Here is a 19,743-nt window from a genome sequence, read left to right as displayed (position 1 = left end):
ATTCTTCAATCTCAAACCTATTTCTCCCACCTGAAAAGTGGCCTACTCAGCGTCCGTCCAAGAAAAGCAGACCCACTGGAAGGCTAGCATGAGTGAAACAGAGTTATGAGGCTGAATCTCACGCATGAATGTTGATAAGCCACCTCAACACCCAGAGATGTAAGGAGAGAGGTGCAGAGAAGGAGGCCACCTCTGGATTGCCGAACAACAACAATAACGTGTGTGGGAATGGAAGCTCATCTTCCCCAACCCACACCACCCCCCCCCAACTAGTTCCTGTTTCCTCTCCCCCTGCTGGAAGCATCCAAAGACTGAGAGCTCTCCTAGCCTGTCCTGAGCCGATCAGCTCAATGGCAGTTTAACGTCAACAGTTACCCTCTGTTTTCTTTCCAAATCGCATACCCGATGGGGTTTAATAGATCGCTCCTTCACAATGCCTTTAAGCTTCAATTTACTCTCAGGAAATCTTACGCTAAGTCATCTACAGTCATGCATTTAGAAAGCCTTTGTTTTTCCACATGCATTCCCCTTGCGCTGAAAAAAAAAAATCTGTAATTTCTTCATGAGCATGTACCCGGGGAAGGCATTTTCCTTCCCATTTTACAGAAATACAACTGAGGACGGAAGGTGGATTCAAGTGCCTTGCCACCAGGTTCCATTTCTACCTGCAGAAGTCACCCCTCCCCCCCCCCAAAAAAATATTATTACTGCCTCAGGATTTAAAAAAAGAATCCAGCTTACAGGTTGGGGGTGCTGTAAGGATCCACCACTTAGCTAAAACCCCAGAGACCAGGCACAGCAGAAGCACCTTGATGGAGAAAGTTCTGCGCATCTACAGAAGATGTATTTGCACCTGGGAAGGTGGGAGGAGGAACAGGAAAGACAAAACCGAAGGCACACATCCCGGGTGACATCTTCTGGGACATCCCCCCACTTGTCCTGCAACCCCAAAACAAGACGCTCCATACCCCACACCACCCTACAGCACATGCTCCCGGTCTCCCCATTTCCTTGCAGGCTTCCCCATTTACCATGTAGCCACCCCCCCCCCCCCCAGGTTCCTGAGCTGCCTCCACTCCCTGGGTCAAAAGCATCACCAGGTCCCAGCCGCTGGCCTCCAAAAATATATCCTGGAACTGATCAGTTTTCTGGCCACTGCCTGCCCCCGCCCCCAACAACGCTCCCTTGGACTTGGGCAGCTGCCTCGCTCGGGTCAGCGGGCTTCCCAAGTCCCACCCTGTACTCGGCTGGGCAGTCAGTGGGTCCTTCTGACAGTCTTCTGTCAACACTTCTACTGTTACAGGAATAAAAGCCACACCCTACAGGGCTGTCCCGTCTCCCTGACCTCATCCCCTCCACTTCTGCCGTCTGCCTTCCCAGCTCCAGAGTCACGGGCCTCCTCACTATTCCTGGTCTCTGCCGAGCTCATTCCACCTTTGCACCTGCTGTCCCCCTCATGTCCGATGGGCTGACTCCCTTTCATCATTCAGGGCTAGGGTCAGATGCAGGCACCGCCCCCCCCCCCCCCATCGCATCCTCCAGTGGGGTCTTCCTCATGGGGCTGGTCAGTCTCTGGGACTGGGACCTATGTGTAGCCTTGGATAACATCTGCCGCCTCCAAAGGATGTCAGCACCATGGAGGCAAGGATCACGACCTGTCTTGTTGGCGTCGGGTCCCTGCCACCTTAAATATTTCTTGCCTGGATGAACGAAGGGTCTTAGGAAAGCGTCTCCCCAGCAAGACATCATGAAGCGCCTTGCGACTGCCTGGGGTCCAGGGCTCCACCTACGGAGGGAGGGGACGAAGTATGGTGGGAAAGATGCCGGGTCCTACCCCAGCACACGACCGACTCGCTGTGTGGTCCCCAGCAGTTTGCTCAACCTGCTTCCTCCTACACAACGTGGAGGTGATGGTGAGTGCCACGGAGAGCCACAGGGGTCGGTGAGCTAACCCGTGGGAAGACAGCATCCTGAGCACAGCGCCGGGCCACGGCAAGTGCTTGGTCAGCACCGGCTCCCTCGTGTTGATATCGGGGCAGGCAGGCGGAGCCTGGGGGCAGAGGGGCAGCTGCCCGAGCGACACCATCCAGCGTGCTCTGCGGTGCCCTCGCGAGTGGTTCCAGCGGGGCCCCAGCTGTTCCGTGTGTACACACGAGAAACAAACACATCCCCGGCCAACGGGCACTTGCCGGCCGGGTGCCTGTCCCTGGCACCTGCTGGGCCCCCTGGCCAGGTGTGCTGTTCCCCCTCTCTGTTTGCCCAACCACTGCCCAGAGGAAATGGCAAAGCATATGGGGTTTGCTTCCCCCTGGAAGCAGTGAACAGACAGCGCAAAGAGAAGACAATGGGGGAGAAAAGCAAACAGAAGAAAATAAGGCATGAAGCCCGAGGCCACAGAAAGCCCTGTCGTTAATGTCACAGGAATAGAGTTTTACAAAGCACCAGGCATGCTCGTATCCACCACAGCCCCGAATCCCAACTGAAGAGCCACCTGAGAGGGGGGACTGACCCCCTACTGCCATGCCTGGACCAGCCTGAGTTTCCATGGCAACCGGATGGTGCCCGGAGATGCCACGATTCAAAGAGGCTGGTACTGGTGCTCGGGGGAGGGAGGAAGGAGGGAGGGGACCGCAGGGAAGTCTGGGGGCCTCCTGTGACCCCCTGTATGTGGACAGGGACATTTACACAGCTGTGCTGGCCACCAGGCTTCACCGCCCGTGGGCGAAGTAAGTGCTAATAACAGGTAAAGCAGCTTCATCTCTGGTGAAAATCCGTAAAGGTACAGCAAGGAAGCAAAAAAGCAAAGGGAAACTATTCCCTAAAACTTCTCAAGCTCACCACATACGTTGGAAAGACACACGATTCTCCTAAATATAGACAGGATGGGAACTGAAAAATGCCCCAAGGGGGCGCCTGGGTGGCTCAGTCGGTTAAGCGTCTGACTTTGGCTCAGGTCATGATCTCGCAGTCCACGAGTTCAAGCCCCGCGTCGGGCTCCGTGCTGACAGCTCAGAGCCTGCAGCCTGTTTCGGATTCTGTGTCTCCCCTCTGCCCCTCCCCTGCTTGTGCTCTGTCTCTCAAAAATAAAAACATTAAAAAAAATTTTTTTTTAAATCAGAAAGGAAGCGGGGCACCTGGGTGGCTCAGTCAGTTAGGCATCTGACTTCAGCTTGGGTCACGATCCCACGGTTCATGGGTTCGAGCCCCACATCATGCTTGGTGCTGACAGCTCAGAGCTTGGAACCTACTTCAAATTCTGTGTCTCCCTCTCTCTCTCTGCCCCTCCCCTCCCCCACTCATGCTCGCTCCTCTCCCTCCCTCTCTCTCTCTCTCAAAAATAAACATTTAAAAATTTTAAAGATAAAAATAAAAAATAAAAAAAAAGAGAGAGCAAAGAAATAACACCTCCACATGGACTCCCTCCCCCCACCTCTTCTCTCTTACTCTCTCTCAGTCTTTAGTCTCTTCCATTTGTTGTTTGAGCCTCTCCCGGGTGGTTTCACTCCTTCCTGTCATACAGCATCTTAATCTAGCCCTGGACAAAGAAAGGTTGCTAAGTCCCCGCGGAAACAGTGTCCCCTCCAGAGTCCTAGGCTGAAGAGTGTGAAATTCAGCAGACCGTGGATTCTAACAGCCAGGATGACGGTAATCCAAATGTCATTTTCAGCCGACCTTCAGACGCATTTGTCACCTTCCGGATGATGGTTTACTGGGCTGATAGTAACAGTGATTTCCGAGCCCTGAGCAAACACTCTCCCGAGCAGGTAGCCAGGGATGGGGCGGGTGTTACGCCTCTGCCCCGGAGTAAAAACTCACAATAGGGAGGAATAAAAGCAAAAACCAAGAAGTTGGAACTACATCAAACTAGAAAGCTTCTGTCCGCTGCCTTTCAGCCTTTTGGCTAAGATCAAGTGTAAAAAGCTTCTGAGTGGAGGAAAATGTTTGCAAATCATAGGTCTGATAAGGAGGGAGCATCCAAAATCTACAAAGGCCTCATGCAACTCAGTATCAAAAAAAAAAAAAAAAAAAAAAATCTAATTAGTGGGCAGAGGAGGTAAATAGACATGTTGCAAAGAAGAAATCCCAATGGCCATCGAGCATGAGCACGTAAAAAGGTGCTAAGCGTCCACTCACCATCGGGGAAATGCAAATCAAAACCACACTGAGAAATCACTTCACACCTATTAGGATGGTTGTTATCAAAAGGACAAGAGAAATGTCACCGAGGGCTTCCAGAAAGGCAACCCTAGGGAGGCCTGGCTGGCTCAGTCGGAAGAGCATGCAACTCTTGATGGTGGGGTGCTGGAGTCGTGAGTTCAAGCCCCACGTTGGGTGCAGAGATTACTTACGTAAAAACGTACAAAAAAATTTTTTTAAAGAAAAGAAAAGGTGACCCTGGGCACTGATGGTTGGGAGTGACAACTGGTAAAGAGGAAAGCACCCAAATGTCCATCCACAGAAAAATGGATGAGCAAAATGTGGTGGAATATTATTAAGTCCTTGAAAAGGAAAGGGATCCTCAGGGCGCCTGGGTGGCTCAGTCGGTTGAGCATCTGACTCTTGATTTTGGCTCAGGTCATATGACCAAAGGGTGGTGGGATCGAGCCCTGCATTGGGCTCTGCACTGAGCATGCAGCCTCCTTGGGATCCCCCCCTCTCTCTCTCTCTCTCCCCCTCTCTCCTGCCCCCCCCCCCACCGCTTGCACATGTGCTCTCTCGCGCGCTCTCTCTCTCTCTAATAAAAAAAAAAAAAGTTATTTTTTGAGAGTTTACTTTTGGCACACCTGGGTGGCTCAGTCGGTTAAGGGTCCGACTCTGGCTCAGGTCATGATCTCACGGTTCGTGAGTTCGAGCCCCACATCGGGCTCTGTGCTGACCGCTGAGAGCCTGGAGCCTGCTTTGGATTCTGTCTCCGTCTCTCTGTCCCTCCCCCGCTCAAGCACGCTCTCTCTTTCTCTCTCGCTCTTAAACATAAATAAAACACTTTAAAAATTAAATAAAAAATAAAATAAAAACCAGCAAGTCTCCAAACCACACACACACAAAAAATCCCTACATCTTAATAAAGGTACTTACATATCCACAGCTGCCCCGATGTTCCAGCCTTCTTGCCTCACATCCTGATACCCACCCACCGAGGGTGTACTGAGCAGGGGCAAACACATACAAAGGCCGCGTGGGCTCACCCCACATCCCACCTTTGCACAGAGAATCAGAGAGCAAAGTTACGTGAAAAATAAACCCCAGGCCAGCAAGAACTCTCCTTGCTTGGAGCAAAAGTGCAGAATTGCCCCCACATAGGTGAGAACACAGCTAAATAAAACGCCAGGCCAGACGGCAGAGAGCAGCCGGCCAGCAAGGCCCTGAGCTTGGCTGCAAAGCTCCATCCCCCAACGAGATGCGCAGCTGCGGTCGGTTTTCACCTGCTTTCTCCCTCGCGGGCCCATCGCGGCACAGCCGAGACACATGCGCTGCCTCCCACTGGCATGAACGGATCGCCTGGGATCGCTGGGTTTCACAGGCAGCCCCAGGACATTGGCTGGGACTCAGGAGGGAGACGGGGTGGGGGACGGGGAGACTGCCCGTGGGGGCTGCTGAGCGGGAATCCGTGTGAGCCACTGAATCTCGAGCTGAATTCTTTCTCCCAACTTCAGGTCATGCCTCCATTAGCCTCCCGTCACTGGCTCAGGCATGCATTCACCCAGAAACATTTATTGAGCACCTCCTGTGCACCAGGCACTGTTCTAGGCACTGGGAATCCAGCAGTGAACAAAAGAGACTCAAGCACCCTGCGTTCGTGAAGCTGATATTCCAGTGGGAGACACGGCCAAGAAACAAGAGAAGTAAAACATGCAGACGGTCAGATTGGAAAAAAGAAAACGGGGGGGGGGGGGGGGGGGGGGTACTGAAACGTCATTTACAGAAGGTGGCCAGAGGAGGCCCCAGTGAGGAAGAAGGATTGAAGACTTGAAAGAGGTGAGGGGGGAGCCATGAGGGTACGTGGGTGGAGAAAAGCATTCCAGGCAGAGGGAAGAGCCCGTGCAAAGGCCCTGTGGCTGGAGCTTGCCTGGTGGGTTCAAGGAACGGCAAGGAGGCCTGGGTGGCTGGAGGGGAGTGAGTGTGCATGAATGGGAAGGAGGGGAAGGGCAGGCCCAAGGCACTGGGGAGTTAAAACCTTTGGATATGCCTCAACCAATGACTATCTGGGCATTGGTGGAGAAATGCCCCCCCCCCCCCCCCCCCCCCCCCGTCTTTGCAGGCAGCCGGCTTGGGACTCGATCCCGGATCTACCACCCCTCTCTGTGTGACTGGGGCAAGTCCCTTCACCTCTCTGGGCGGCAGCCGCCTCCTCGGTGAAATGATCACTGACTTCACAGAGTTGTAACTGATCAACGGATTTCTTCGTAACATGCTTAAAACCGTGTCCTGCACATGCTAAGTCCTAGATACCTGTTTGCTTTTATTATACCTGTGGCTACCAGGACGATTCCATTCTCTGCAGAATCGCCAAAGCCTCCCGCGGTGCCGGGCCTACAGGACAGACACAGGAAGTGCTTGTCGAGAGGCAGGTCAACGATCCCTCTTGTCCGGGCCGGGCAATACGGCAGCCAGACCAACAATCTGGATGCTCAATGCCATTTATCATCTTCTCTCTCTCTCTCTCTCAAACTTGCTTGACCCCATCCGTGCTGGAAGATCAAAAGTCAAAACGGACAGATGACCACGGGGATAAAAAGTTTCTCCCAGGGGCACCTGGGTGGCTCAGTCGGTTAAGCGTCCGACTTCGGCTCAGGTCACGATCTCACGGTTTGCGGGTTCGAGCCCCGCCTCGGGCTCTGTGCTGACAGCTCAGAGCCCGGAGCCCGCTTCGGATTCTGTGTCTCCCTCTCTCTCTCTGCCCCTCCCCCAGTAGCGCTCTGTCTCTCTCTGTCTCCCAGGGGAGACAAAATTTTTTTTAAAAAGTTTCTCCCGGGGGAGAGGGTTCCTTCAATGTGTCTTCTTGAACTAAACCACTAAACGGAGGAGGTGGGGAGTGTTGCCTACACTCTGTATCTTTGGAATTTGTTCCCCCCCCCCCCGCCCCCCTGCTCAAGGCATATTTTTTGACCTCTCAGGTAAGGGTTTCACTATCCCCTCACTCATTCTGCCCTCTGGGCCGGTCACTGCCTGTGCATGGCACCCACACATTAATACGTTACAACACGAATTCGTCACGATGGCAATCATTGGTGCTGCCGTGCGTCGTGCGTTCAACAACTATTTACCGAGCACCAACTGTGCACCCCCGTGATCCAGATATCGTGTGCCTCGGGATCTTAAAACCCTTGAGAAATCGTCTAGAAGCAGTGTCCCCTTAAGGCTGCACGACACCTCAGTGATGGTTTTTGCTGGAGAGAAATAGCCAGCTACCGAAGTTGGAGCCCCTTTGGACTCCTCAAGACTCTCACGTCCAGTCTTGGCAAATGTTCGAAGACCCAGTCCCCCTACGCCTTTGTGCTTGGTAACTAAGAGTTGCCGTGTGAATTCGTAGGTCCGTGATGGGGCTCTGCGGCTCTTATCTGACCTGCATGATTTAGGGCAGAGGCAGGTGGGTCATGTGAAAGAAGAGGAAAATACGAGCTACAGAAAAAAAAAAAAAAAATAGAAGTCAAAGTATCCAGTCCCAAAGGCTACCCATTGTATAATTCCATTTATATGAAATATGGAGACGAGGGGGGACCCCCAGAGGCAGAGAGGAGACTGGTGGTTGCCAGGGAGGGGTGACGCAGGGTGACTGCTTCACCAGGAGGGAGCTTTCCTTTTTGGGGGGATGGAAATATTCTGGAACTAGACGGGGGGGGGGGGGGTCGCACAATAGTGTGAAGGTACTAAACACCATTAAATGACACGCTTTGAGGGGCACCTGGCTGGCTCAGTGGGCGGAGGGTGCAATTCTTGTTTTCGGGGTTCCAAGTTCGAGCCCCCAGGTCGGGTGTAGAGATTACTTACAAAAATAAATAAATCTTAAGAAAAAGCACGCACTTTAAAATGGAAGGGGTGCCTGGGTGGCTCAGTCAGTTAAGCATCTGACCCTCGATTTCGGCCCAGGTCATGATCTCGCAGTTTGCGGGTTCGAGCCCCTCGTGGGGCTCTGTGCTGACAGCGCGGAGCCTGCCTGGGATTCTCTCCCTCCCTCTCTCTCTCTGCCCCTCCCCTTCCCCCACCCCCTCAAAATAAATAAATATATAATTTAAAACTCAGTGTAACTACATCCAGTGATAATTCCTTTTTAAAAAGTAACATAACATATTTTCTTTTAAAAAAAAAATAAGAAAGAAAGAAACAGGAGCACCTGGGTGGCTCAGTCGGTTAAGCGTCTGACTTCGGCTCAGGTCATGATCTCGAGGTTCGTGAGTTTGAGCCCCAAGTCGGGCTCTGCGCTGACAGCTCAGAGCCTGGAGCCCGCTTCGGATTCTGTGTCTCCCTCTCTCTCTGCCCTTCCCTGGCTCAATGCTGACTCTCTCTCAAAAATAAATAAACATTAAAAATTAAAAAAAAAAAAAAACAACAACAAATTTTAAAAGGAAGCCAGTGAATTTAAATAGAAAAAAAATTGCTTACTAAAAAAAGTAGCCAAGACTTAGTAAGCACCCTGTTGTGTACCCAGGACTGTGTGTCACCTAGCCAGACCTTCCCGAAACCCTAGGAGGGAGCCGCCAGTGTTAGCTGGGTGGTCAGCCAGGAACCCTGAGGGATGGAGGGTCAAGTGATGCCCCAGGGCTTCTCAGACTCTGACCACCTCCGGGCTGCTCAGGATGTGTTCAAATGCAGATTCTAACTTGGCAGAGCTGGGTGGGGCCTGAAACTCTGCGTTCTTTTTTTTTTTTTTTAATATTTATTTATTTTTGAGAGGAGAGAGAGAGAGAGAGAGAGGAAGGAGGGGAGGGGCAGAGAGAGGGAGACAGAATCCGAAGCAGGCTCCAGGCTCCGAGCTGTCAGCAGAGAGCCCGACGCGGGGCTCGAACCCACGAACACCGAGATCACGACCTGAGCTGAAGTCAGACGCTTCACCCACTGAGCCACCCAGGCGCCCCTGAAACTCTGCATCCTTAAAGGCTGCCGCTGGCCCAAGGCCAACACTTTGAGGGGAAGGTCTGATGCTCGGCAAAGTCAGTCAGCTTCCTCCATCAGACAGGCTTGGCCTTGCCAGAGGGGGCAGAACAACCCAAGAGCCCCTGCCTGTCACTGTGAAGGCAGAGACAGCTGAAAGATCCTGGAATAGAATCTTCCTCACTTGCCCCAGGTCATTAGGGGCCTCTGGTCCTGTAAGCTAACATTTCAAAAAGAATGATGAAATCAATAAGTAAAACCCTCTGCCAGAGTTTTTACTGTCCCAGAGCTGCACTTGGCATTACTTTGCGGGTCACTTGCACAGCACTTTGTTCAATGTCAATTCCACCCTTTGTCCCTGGAACCCTGGTCCTGATCTTTCTGTTTCCTGGGCAGCGGCGGGGGGAGCCGGCAGACACACGACAGCGTGTAGTGAAATCCGTCTTATTAAATAAACCCTCCTAGAGGAAGGATGGTATTTGCCCCTAGTGACACCTTTAGGCGTTTCTGCAAATCTCTGCGACGCCGCAGAGGAAAACAAAATTGTCAACAGGGATAAACTCAGCTACTTTAGACGTTTGCAGATCTGGGGGCCTTCCTGCCGCCTGGATTTGGGGGTGTAGGCGGGACTAGAAGCCAGGCGGGAAGAGTGGGGCCAGCATCAGTCACAGACCCCCAGCCACCCACCCTACCCCCGCCCCAACCGCAACGGGCTTAAGACTGTCCCCGAAAGAGATGGCAAGGGTGCTGTGAAGTCGTGGACTCTGAAAAAGAATCCGGACGGAGCCGCCTGCCCAGCAGAGACCCATCCCCAGGACCCTGGCTCGGAGCTCAGGAGCCAGGGGGTGCAGATAGGGGCTCCCCTCCTGTGGGTTCGGCCCCAGCTTGAGGCTGCCGCCTCCAGGAAGGCCCTCTGTCCTGTTTACATTCTATTCTGGTTCCTACTCCCGGTGCAGTCTCCCAGGGCCCCCGAAGCAGGAGCCCACCCCCCTCCACCCCCCAGAAGGCAGGAGCCCCGCCGCCCGCTTCCCCCGCCCGCCCCCTCGGGTCGCGGCGACACGTGTCCTGCGAGGCTGCCGCTGTCAGCAGCTCGAGCAGGAGGGGAGAGGGATCCCGCTGCCAGTCTCACGTCTTGGGGAACAAAAAGCCACCCCGAGAGTCCACCGTGTCCAAAATAGAAAGGGGGAGGTTGGTCTTAGAGGGGTGACGAGCGCTGTCCCCGCTTGTCATTTGGCGCAAGGGAGGGGAGAATATTAAATATTAAACACAGCAAGCGGTTTCCTAAGACGAGGTAATTATTCTCAACAGCCTAAACTCCACCTGCCATCTCCCTCTTTCCAACATTCACGCTGCCCTGAGCACAGAAAACAAGGCCGGGCCACACCGGCGAAGGCAACTTTTGTTTCGGGGACCCCCCCCCCCAAAGACAGAGGCGATGGGGGAGGGGAAGGCGCGCGGGATCCCGAGAGCCCTGTCGCCTGGCCAGCCTGCCTGGGTCTCCACGGAGGAAGAGGCTTAATGCAGACCCGAGGGCGGGGGGGGGGGCGGGGGCTGAGGACACGAAAAAGTCCAATTTGGCTCAAATCCGAAACTATTCACGGGAAACCGCGCAAGCCCAGGGCAGGTGGCGAAGCCGGGAGGCGCTCCAAGGTGGGGGGGGGGGGGGGCTCAGGGCCGTTGACAGAAAATGGGTTTTTAAGAAAGAAATGTTCAAAGTATACGCTGGAAATCAGGGCTCTGCCCCCCGCACCTCCCGCGTGCAGAAAAACTATCCAGAAAGGGGCAGCGGTTTTTCAGCCAGAAACAAGGAAAATCTGGAGATACACTGTCTCCCCTCCACCCACCCATCCCCCCTCCCCAAAAAACACCACGATTCATAGGAAGGGGGTGAGGGAGGTCATGGCGTTTCCACCTCCGCAGACAGACGGAAATGTTGCAGCTGCGGGAGATCGGATTCGACTCCCGGCAGGACCGGCCCCAGCGGCCCCAGCTCGCTCACCTGTATCGCATGGGCTCCGGGGCTCCGGCGGTGTAGCTAGTGAGCGGCGCAGCGCACCCGCCAGCTGTCCTGAGGGTCCCACCTTGCCAGCGCCCGGGGAGCCGAGCCAGCTGAAGCCCACGCACCCATTGCCCATCCAATGGAAAGGAGACGAGCAGAGAGACGGGGGGACGCCAGCAGCAGCCGTGTTCCGAGCCGAGGGCTCCCCACAAAGGCAGGCGCCAAGCTTGGCTGTGCCAGCTGCAGGGAGGGGGCTGGGGGCGGGGGGCAGAAAGAGGAGGAGGTTTCCCTGATTCTGGGAGGACGGAGGGGGAGGACTAGCAGTTCATCAGCAACTGCTCATTTCCAGCCAAGCGCTCCTCGGGGACCCAGCACGGGTGGCTGGATACGCTGCGCCCCCCGCCCCTCCATTGCTCCCAAGGGAAAATTAATTTCTTGCTCTTTTCTCCAGGCCCCTCAGCAACTGGCGCCGCGCGACCTCCCAGCACGGGGCAGGGCACTAGTTTCTAGAAGGATTTGCGGTTTATCCTGCAGGCCACCTCCTTTCAAGACGGGCTTCTCTTAAGGAGCAGGGGAGAGAGGGTAACACGAGGGCTCGCTCTCTTCCTGGGGGGGAGGGGAGGGGGGGGGGTCTGCGGAGGGGGCGTGTCCAACAGGCGGGAGGCGGCGGAGATGTGGAATCACGCTCACAATTTTAGCGTCTCCCCTCCGCCAATCCCAACCTAAATTATTGATGCCCTTACAAAAACACACTCATTAGAAGACAGCTGCTGAGCCCCTCCCTGAGTCTTTTCTGTTCTTTCCCCAAACAGCTTCCCCTTCCCCACCCCTCACCCCTCCTTAGCCCGAAGGGTCGTATTCTTGGAACCGAAAGGCAGAGAGAGAAGGAAAACAGCCTTTCCAAGCAAAAAAAAAAAAAAAAAAGCAATTGATTGCAAGTTCTGGGGTTTCGTTGCCACAGGCAAACACTTAGGTTCCAAACACTGAGATGACCCCCAGCCTGACTCTATTTAAAGGGGGCCTCCTGTTAACCGTGAGGGTTATGTTTTTCTTCTAAGAGGCTTCTAGGGTACAGAGAGACCCCATAATTTTTCCCAAGGTAGAGTCAGAGTCGGGATATCTACCTTCCTGGGGATAGCAACACTTTTTTTTAATTGAGATAATTATGTCAGTTTCAGGCATACAGCATTAGATTCCATAGTTGTATAGATTGTGAATCGCATATCTAAGAATGTGGCATTGTTTAGACAGAATTGAACCTGGGCTGGATGTTAGGGAATCCGGAATTAGTGTTCGTTTGGGGGGTTTTTTAATGTTTTTTTTTTTAATGTTTATTTATTTTTGAAAGAGACAGAGAGTCAGCAGGGGAGGGGCAGAGAGAGAGAGGGAGACACAGAATCCAAAGCGGGGCTCCAGGCTCTGAGCCGTCAGCACAGAGCCTGGCTCGGGGCTCAAATCCACAAACCTTGAGAGCATGACCTGAGCCGAAGTGGGACGCTTAACCCACTGAGACGCATAAATGCCCCCTATTTGTTCGTTTTTATAAAGGTCTGTTGATAGTATTTTCATCATGGTATTTTTTTTAGGTCCTTATTTCTTAGAGATTCTTATTGAGGTGTTTATGGGTGAGGTGGGGAGTGACCCTAATGGATACAAGGTTTCCTTGGGGGGGGGGGGAGCGGGGAGATGAAAGAGTTCTGAAACCAGCCAGAGGTGGTGTCCTCAGTGGCATTGTCAATGTACTAAACTCCACAGAGCTGTTCCCTTTCAAATGGTTAATTTCATGTGACAAGAATTTCAAAACTAAAAAAAATAAACTCCAACAAAAAAGGGAAGGAAAGGCAAACAGAGCAAAATGTTGCTGAGGAAGAGGCATGCAGTGCGTGGTATTTTTTTTTTTCATTGTCTTCTCTCTGCAGGGTGTGTGCTTGACATTTTCTCTTTTAGAGAGAAAAGTGGGAGGGGTGACTCAGTGGGTTGAGCTTCCGACTTCGGCTCAGGTCACGATCTCACGGTTTGTGGGTTCGAGCCCCGCATCGGGCTCTGTGCTGACAGCTCAGAGCCTGGAGCTGCTTCAGACTCTTTCTCTCAAAAAAAAAAAAAAAAAAAAAGATAATAAACATTAAAAAAAATTATAAAAAAAAAATAAAGAGGGAAGTGGGGGTGGGGCGGAGTGGGAAGAATGCAGCCGTGGAGGTAGTTTGAATCGACAGAAGAGGGTGGGGGGCTCACCTGTGGGTGAGTGCCGCCCCCAGTTCAGCAGCGAGGCCTGCAAAGCGAAAAGAACAAGCCTGGGGGCCCCGGGGTCTGGGAGAGCAAGCTGGCCCTGCCACCTTAGATGAGCCTTGGTCTCCTCATCAGTAAAACGGGGCTCATCCTTCTGGGAATTTTGTGAGAATTGCGTGAGACCCCGTGGAAAAGTGGGGAGGGGGGGGGAAGGATACTTGCTTCTATGCATCCTAAAACCATCTCTGGAAAGCGGCTCAAGAACTAATCACAAGGGCTCTAGTGGGGGCGGGGACCCTGCTTGAGACGACAGGGGTGGAGGCGGCTTTCCCTTTTCTGTTTAGGGGGCTTGGAAACGTGTGAGTATAGCAGAGATTAAAACATTAAATTAAAAAGTGAGGTCGTGTCTGTCAACAGAGGCACCACTTTCTCTATAAACGGCCGGGTAAATACCCTAGGCTTCGTCATCACACGGTCTCTGTGACCTACACTCAGTTCTGCCGGTAGGGGCGCCACAGACAATGTGTGAATAATTGGCATGGCTGTGTGCCAATAAAACTTTATTTATACAGACTGGTTACAGACTGATTTGGCCCCTGGGCTGAGGTTTGCTGACTTCTGATGTATTTAAGTCCCTTTACCTTGTGCCACATATGAAGGGCTTTTCTTCTTCTTCTTCTTCTTTTTTTTTAAAGCCTGGGGTTTTTTTTAATTTTTTTTTCGTAATCTTTATTTATTTTTGAGAGAGACGAGTGTATGAGTTGGGGAGGAACAGAGACAAAGGGAGACACAGAATGCAAAGCAGGCTCCAGGCTCTAAGCTGTCGGCACAGAGGCTGATGCGGGGCTTGAACTCACGAACGGTGAGATCATGACCGGAGCCAAACTCCGACGCTTAACGGACTGAGCCACCCGGGCGCCCCTCAAGGGCTTTTCTAAATCCCAGGCTCTGCCACGGGTAAGCCGTGTGGCCCTGGGCAAGTCAGGTAAGATTTCAAAACCAGGAGAATCATACTCGAGGGGGGTTGTTTTGAGTATATACTGAGATGTTGAGTATCAACGCGCACTGTGCACTCTAAAATGCTGTATATGTGAGATATTATTATTGTTATGCCGGAAACCGTAAGTCTGTGCAATTAGCATTGAATTTTCCTATTTTTAAATCAAACAACTTGTATGAGTCACGTCATGATGAACAGAAATAGCCATCCCGGTTTCCTTAAAAGTCCTCTGAGAATGTAAAAAAGTTCTGCTTTTTTTCCCTTACGCGAATGAGACCATCCTGAGTCAATGATCTTTTAAACCCTGGTGTCTTTTGCAAGAATTGGTGACCGTGAATAGATTTGAACAATTGGCCCCAATTATTCATACCTTCCTGTCTCCTTATGTCTGCCACGTTCACCTTGTGGGTGACGTGTGCTTCCCCAACCCTTGGCTTTGGACTTGCTTCCGTCAATGGCACGAGGGCAAAACGCAATGAGTCGGTTCCAAGCCTGGGCTCTAAGAGGCCTCACGTGCTCCCTCCTGCCCTCTGGCGCCTCCGTCCTGGCCGTGACAACTGTCCCCGGAGGAGGATGACAGCTACACGGAGCAGAGTCATCAGCCAGCCAGTCCCACTCAGATTAGCCGGCTCTGGCTAACTCCCAGGTGCAAGGGGATATATGACCGTTGCTTTAAGCTCCGGAGCTTTGGGGTGTTTATGATGCAGCGTTATTGCTCCGACCCACTGATCGTCTGACCCGGAAAAGAAGCACATCAAACCTATGAAATTCAAGCAGAACCAGACTGAATCTAACGGAGTCAGCCCCGTAGCCAAAGTCTGGGCCCCCACTCCACTAATTCCAAGGAGCTTTCCAATTCCGCCCACAAAATGATGCCTGAGGGGAAACATTTTAGAAAGCAACGTGCTGTGCCCATCGAATCAGAGACTTGGAGATCAGGGTCAGCTGGCCCAGAAGGAGTACGCAAAACGTTACATCACTTACCTCCCCCCCACCCCCCCGACTGGCCGCCCCCAACAGCAAGGAAGGCTGGGGAATGTGGATTTGGGTGCACACTTGTGGCCTCTGCCACGATACGGAACGTGGTGAGATCACCTGATAAGGTTTTGGGGAGATGGGAGAGGTTCGCTAAACGCGTTTCCCCCTTCTCTCCCTGTTGAACTTTTATCTATTTTAAGTTTATTATTTTTGAGAGCGAGAAAGAGGGAGTGGGGTAGGGGCAGAGAGCGAGGGAAACAGAGGGAATCCCAATCCCGACGTGGGTCTTGAACCCAGGAACCACGAGACCGCAGTCTGAGCCAAAGCCGGAGGCTTAACCGGCTGAGCCACCCAGGCGCCCCTTTAATGTTTTATTTTTGAGAGAGCACGCACGTGAACGGAGGAGGGACAGAGAGAGAGGGGGACGGAAGAGCCAAAGCAGGCTCTGCGCTGAGCGCAGCAAGCCCGATGTGGGGCTCGAACTCACAAACTGCGAGATCGCGACCTGAGCCAAAGTCAGAGGCTCAACCGACTGAGCCGCCGGGGTGCCCCTCTTTATTTTTTTTTTTTTAATGTTTCTTTATTTATCTTGAGAGAGAGACAGAGCAAGTCAGGGAGGGGCAGAGAGAGAGGGAGAGAGAGAATCCCAAGCAGGCTCCGTGCTGTCAGCATAGAACCCGGCACGGGGCTCAGTCTCATGAACTGTGAGATGGTGACCTGAGCTGAAATCAAGAGTCAGCCGCTTAAGCTTAACCGACTGAGCCACCTGGGTGCCCCATGTGTCTCTTTACATCACAAAAAAATGCTTCCTCTCCTTCCTCCTTGAGGCAAGGAAAAAAGGGTTTTGCTGAGTGAAGATAAAGTTTGTTTATGAGGATGGGAGTGAAGCACTTGTGATTTCTAAGAGGAAAGAGGTGATGCTGTAAAGCTCCCCCCACCCCCAGGGCCAGGATCCGTGCAAACTGCAGCTTGTGTGGGACAGAGAAGAACATCTCAGGTTTGGGGCCTGAAATGTATTAATCAGTACGGGCTAGGGTAGGCTGCAATGGCAAACATCTCCAAAGTCTCAGTGGCCACAACGGTAGACGTGTCTGTTCGCTCGTGTCAAATATCCTGCACCGGGTACTCTGCTCCCCGTCTTTGTGGTTCAAGTTCCCAGACTGCTGAAGCTCCCACCATCTTTTGAAAAAAAAAAAATTTTTTTTTAACGTTTATTTATTTTTGAGACAGAGAGAGACAGAGCATGAACAGGGGAGGAGCAGAGAGAGAGGGAGACACAGAATCTGAAACAGGCTCCAGGCTCTGAGCTGTCAGCACAGAGCCCGACGCGGGGCTCGAACTCACGAACTGTGAGATCATGACCTGAGCTGACGTTGGACGCTTAACCGACTGAGCCACCCAGGCACCCCTGAAGCTCCTACCATCTAGAACAATCTCGGTTACCGTGGCGGTGAAAAGGGAGATGGAGAATTGTGCCCCGGCTCTTGAATACTCTCTCAGAGAAATGACTCACATCACTTCTGCTCACTTGTCATTGGCCAGAGCAAATCGGATGACCACCCTCGACTTTAGCAGTGTAGACGAGAGGGGTCCCCTGTGTCTGTGTATCAGTTATCTCTTGCTGTGTAACCAAACCACCCCAAAATTAGTGGTTTAGAACGACAAAAGACTGATTGTCCGTCCCTATTTTTTTTTTTAGGTTATCTCAGTGGCTCGTCCGATCGCGGCCAGGGTAGCTGCTCTCCGTAGTCTGCTGGTGGTTTGGCCGGGGCTGGGTGAGCTACTTGGCCTCATTCGTGTCTAGTGGTTGGCCCGTCTTAGCTGGGAAAACTCACCTCTGCTCCATGTGGTATATCATCCTCCAACAGGCTAGCCCAGTTGTTTTAACCACTGTTTGGAGACCTCCATTCCAGGATACGAGGCGACTGGAATCAGAGATAGGAAAGGCAGAGATTGGCATCACACCAGGTCTGCTGCGTATAGGTAGGGCAGCCTCTAGGTTTGTGCAGTGCACAACCTGTGCAACCGATACATGATAGTCAGTATCTCTCCCCGGCCGCCACCTCCATTCTTTTGACCCCACCTCCAGAGAATGATGAGTGTGTGAGTGCATGGCTCTGAGCCTAGAACGGTCAAAATTCCTGCGCCAAGAGCTTTCTTAGGTCCTGGGCCAAAAACAATGTATCGGCTGCTTGGGCTTCCTTTCACCTCTACCTGGCCCTCTTTTCTCTCTATGTATCTTCCGTATATAGATTTCTGACCCATCCCACCAATTAACATCCAGCCGGTTCTTGCAGTGGGCCAGACATATGTGGTTGTGCTGAATACCCCCAGCGGCCCCCAAACCTGTCCCAGTGGAACATCTGGACTCAGACTTGAAGGAGTTTGCATCTTCAAAGAAGACAAGATCAGTCAAGATCGTACCTCCTTTTTCTATTCCTTCCTCGGGACGTGAGAAAGTGGGAGAAGCAGCTCGTTGATCTCGGGTGGGATGTTAGACTCCGAAGTCCTGTTTGTATAATTCAAAACCCACCACGAGAGCCCCTTTTCTCTGGACTTCCGCCAAAGAACACTCACGAATCGTGTCCAAACCAAAGGATCAAGAGAAAACGGGACCCCTGAACGTGGACAAGTCGTTTCCTCAAGCCTCCTGACATCGAGTTTGTTGAGGCCTTCAGTGGTTGTCTGCACTTTCCCCCACCTCTCACCCATGTTGTGTTTCAGACTCCAAAAGAGCCGGGCTGGGTAATGTAGCCCATTCACGTCTGGTGGTTGGCAGACCCACTAACTGTCTCTTGAGCTCCATTCCCCCCACCTTCCACGGTAAAACAATTTGAGCCAGGCCAAGGCCAGCATTTCCCATCATCCCTTGCAGTCGGGTATGGCCAAGGCCTCACCAGGGGAACATGAGCGCAAGTCATGTACGTAGCTCCCAGGTTGCCGGCTGAAAGGGGATCCCCTTGTCCTGAGCTTTCTCTCTTTCCGTATTCAGTGTGGAATGGTAATGACCAGCTTCCACCGTGCCCGTGAGGACAGCACCCTGGGTGATGACAGAAGCACAAGACGGAAAGAAGCTGGGGCTTGGATGATCTCAAAGGAGCAGAACCATCTACTTGGCCCCAGGACGTCTGCTCGGCTATTAGGTGAAAAAGAAATTTCTATCCGGCCTGAGCCATTATGTTTTGGCTCTCTTTGCTACGGCTGCTTAAGCTGTATGCTCACTATTACAGCAAATAGTGGCCATAACTATTCTCTTTACTCTCTTAATATCGCCTAAAGCATACTGCTCTTTGGAGGACCTAGGTTGGAAGTGAATATCTTGACTTCTGGCCCTGCTTCATGTTCCCATGCCGATGTTTGTGGACACTGACCTTTTGTTCCAATGCCCGTGTGCCCTATGATCACTGACCATATCTTTCTGAATCAAATACTGAGATACAGATGTGTCTGCAGAAACGATGAGGGTGACACAGTTCTGAGCCAGGCATCTGCCGTCCTCCAAGTGCCCATCTGAATCGTCAGGCTACCTCAGGGTGGCACTCGGGCCGTCTCATCTCTCTGACCCTCAGTGGACTCTGCTGTAACCGGTAGATGAGGGTAGTGCCTACCACGAGGAGTCACGGCAAGGATTCAGTCAAAACTGTAGACTGAGGCGCGTCCGGGTGGCTGAGTCAGCTGAGCGTCCGACTTGGGCTCGGGTCACGATCTCGTGGCTCACGAATGCGGGAGCCGGAGCCCTGCCTTAGGCTCCCTGCTGTCAGCGTGGAGCCCACTCCGGATCCTCTCTCTGTCCCTCGCTCTCTGCCCCTCCCCCACTAGCGTCTGCACACACACACACACACACACACACTCTCTCTCTCTCTCTCTCTCTCTCTCTCAAATAAATAAACATCTGAAAAAAATGCAGATTGAGAATGTAGCATGGGACCGGGACACAGCAAGCGTGCGTTATATGTCAGCTTCTGCCATTGTCATCGTCATCATCCTTGTCTCTTGGAAAAGTCCAGAGCAATAGTGAATGGTTAAGTCTCTGGAGCCAGAGGACCACTGCCAGAATCCTTGCTCTAGCAGTTACTGGCCCTGTGACGCGGAGGAAGTCACTTAACCTCTACGTACCTCCCTTCTCATCTGCGGGATGGGCATGATCGTAATATCTGCAAGGCCTTTGTGAAGTTAAAAACATACAAGGCACTGAGGCCAGCCCCCGACGCATAATAAAGGCTACATGAGTATTTGTTGGTGCCCTTACGATTATTCCTAGATTATTACTCTTTGTATCCAGCGGAATCCATGCAGAAGCCGGAGGGCAAGCTCAAACTGGGCAATTTGAGAAGCACTTCATAAAATATATTTACAACAAGAGCAGGGAGGGTGAGATCGTTCAGCCCCCACTGGCTAGCAGCAGCGGGGAGTGGTTCCCATCCACGCCTAAAGGAAAAAAGAGGGGGGA

At 52.4% G+C, this 19,743-nt stretch overlaps 1 protein-coding gene and 1 long non-coding RNA gene across 6 annotated transcripts in view; one reads left to right on the top strand and one right to left on the bottom strand.

The window, feature by feature from the left end:
* CACNA1A (calcium voltage-gated channel subunit alpha1 A) overlaps window positions 1-11,667 on the bottom strand; it is a 281,855-nt gene extending 270,188 nt beyond the window's left edge. For 4 of the 5 annotated variants that reach the window (XM_053219793.1, XM_053219790.1, XM_053219791.1 and 1 more), the window contains exon 1: window positions 11,090-11,667. The gene's annotated coding sequence lies outside the window, so the exon portion shown is untranslated. The remainder of the gene's footprint in view (window positions 1-11,089) is intronic. The other variant, XM_053219796.1, reaches the window with a different exon arrangement.
* On the top strand, window positions 11,363-19,149 carry LOC128314943 (uncharacterized). The gene is made up of 2 exons (XR_008297237.1): window positions 11,363-11,671; window positions 17,591-19,149. It is a non-coding gene; the product is annotated as an uncharacterized LOC128314943 (long non-coding RNA).
* Window positions 19,150-19,743: the final 594 nt, after the last annotated feature.

The sequence above is a fragment of the Acinonyx jubatus genome, chromosome A2 (assembly GCF_027475565.1).
Source record: "Acinonyx jubatus isolate Ajub_Pintada_27869175 chromosome A2, VMU_Ajub_asm_v1.0, whole genome shotgun sequence".
Classification (NCBI taxonomy): Eukaryota; Metazoa; Chordata; class Mammalia; order Carnivora; family Felidae; genus Acinonyx; species Acinonyx jubatus.
Note: the sequence above shows the minus strand (reverse complement) of the source record. Positions and strands in the feature narration are given on the sequence as shown.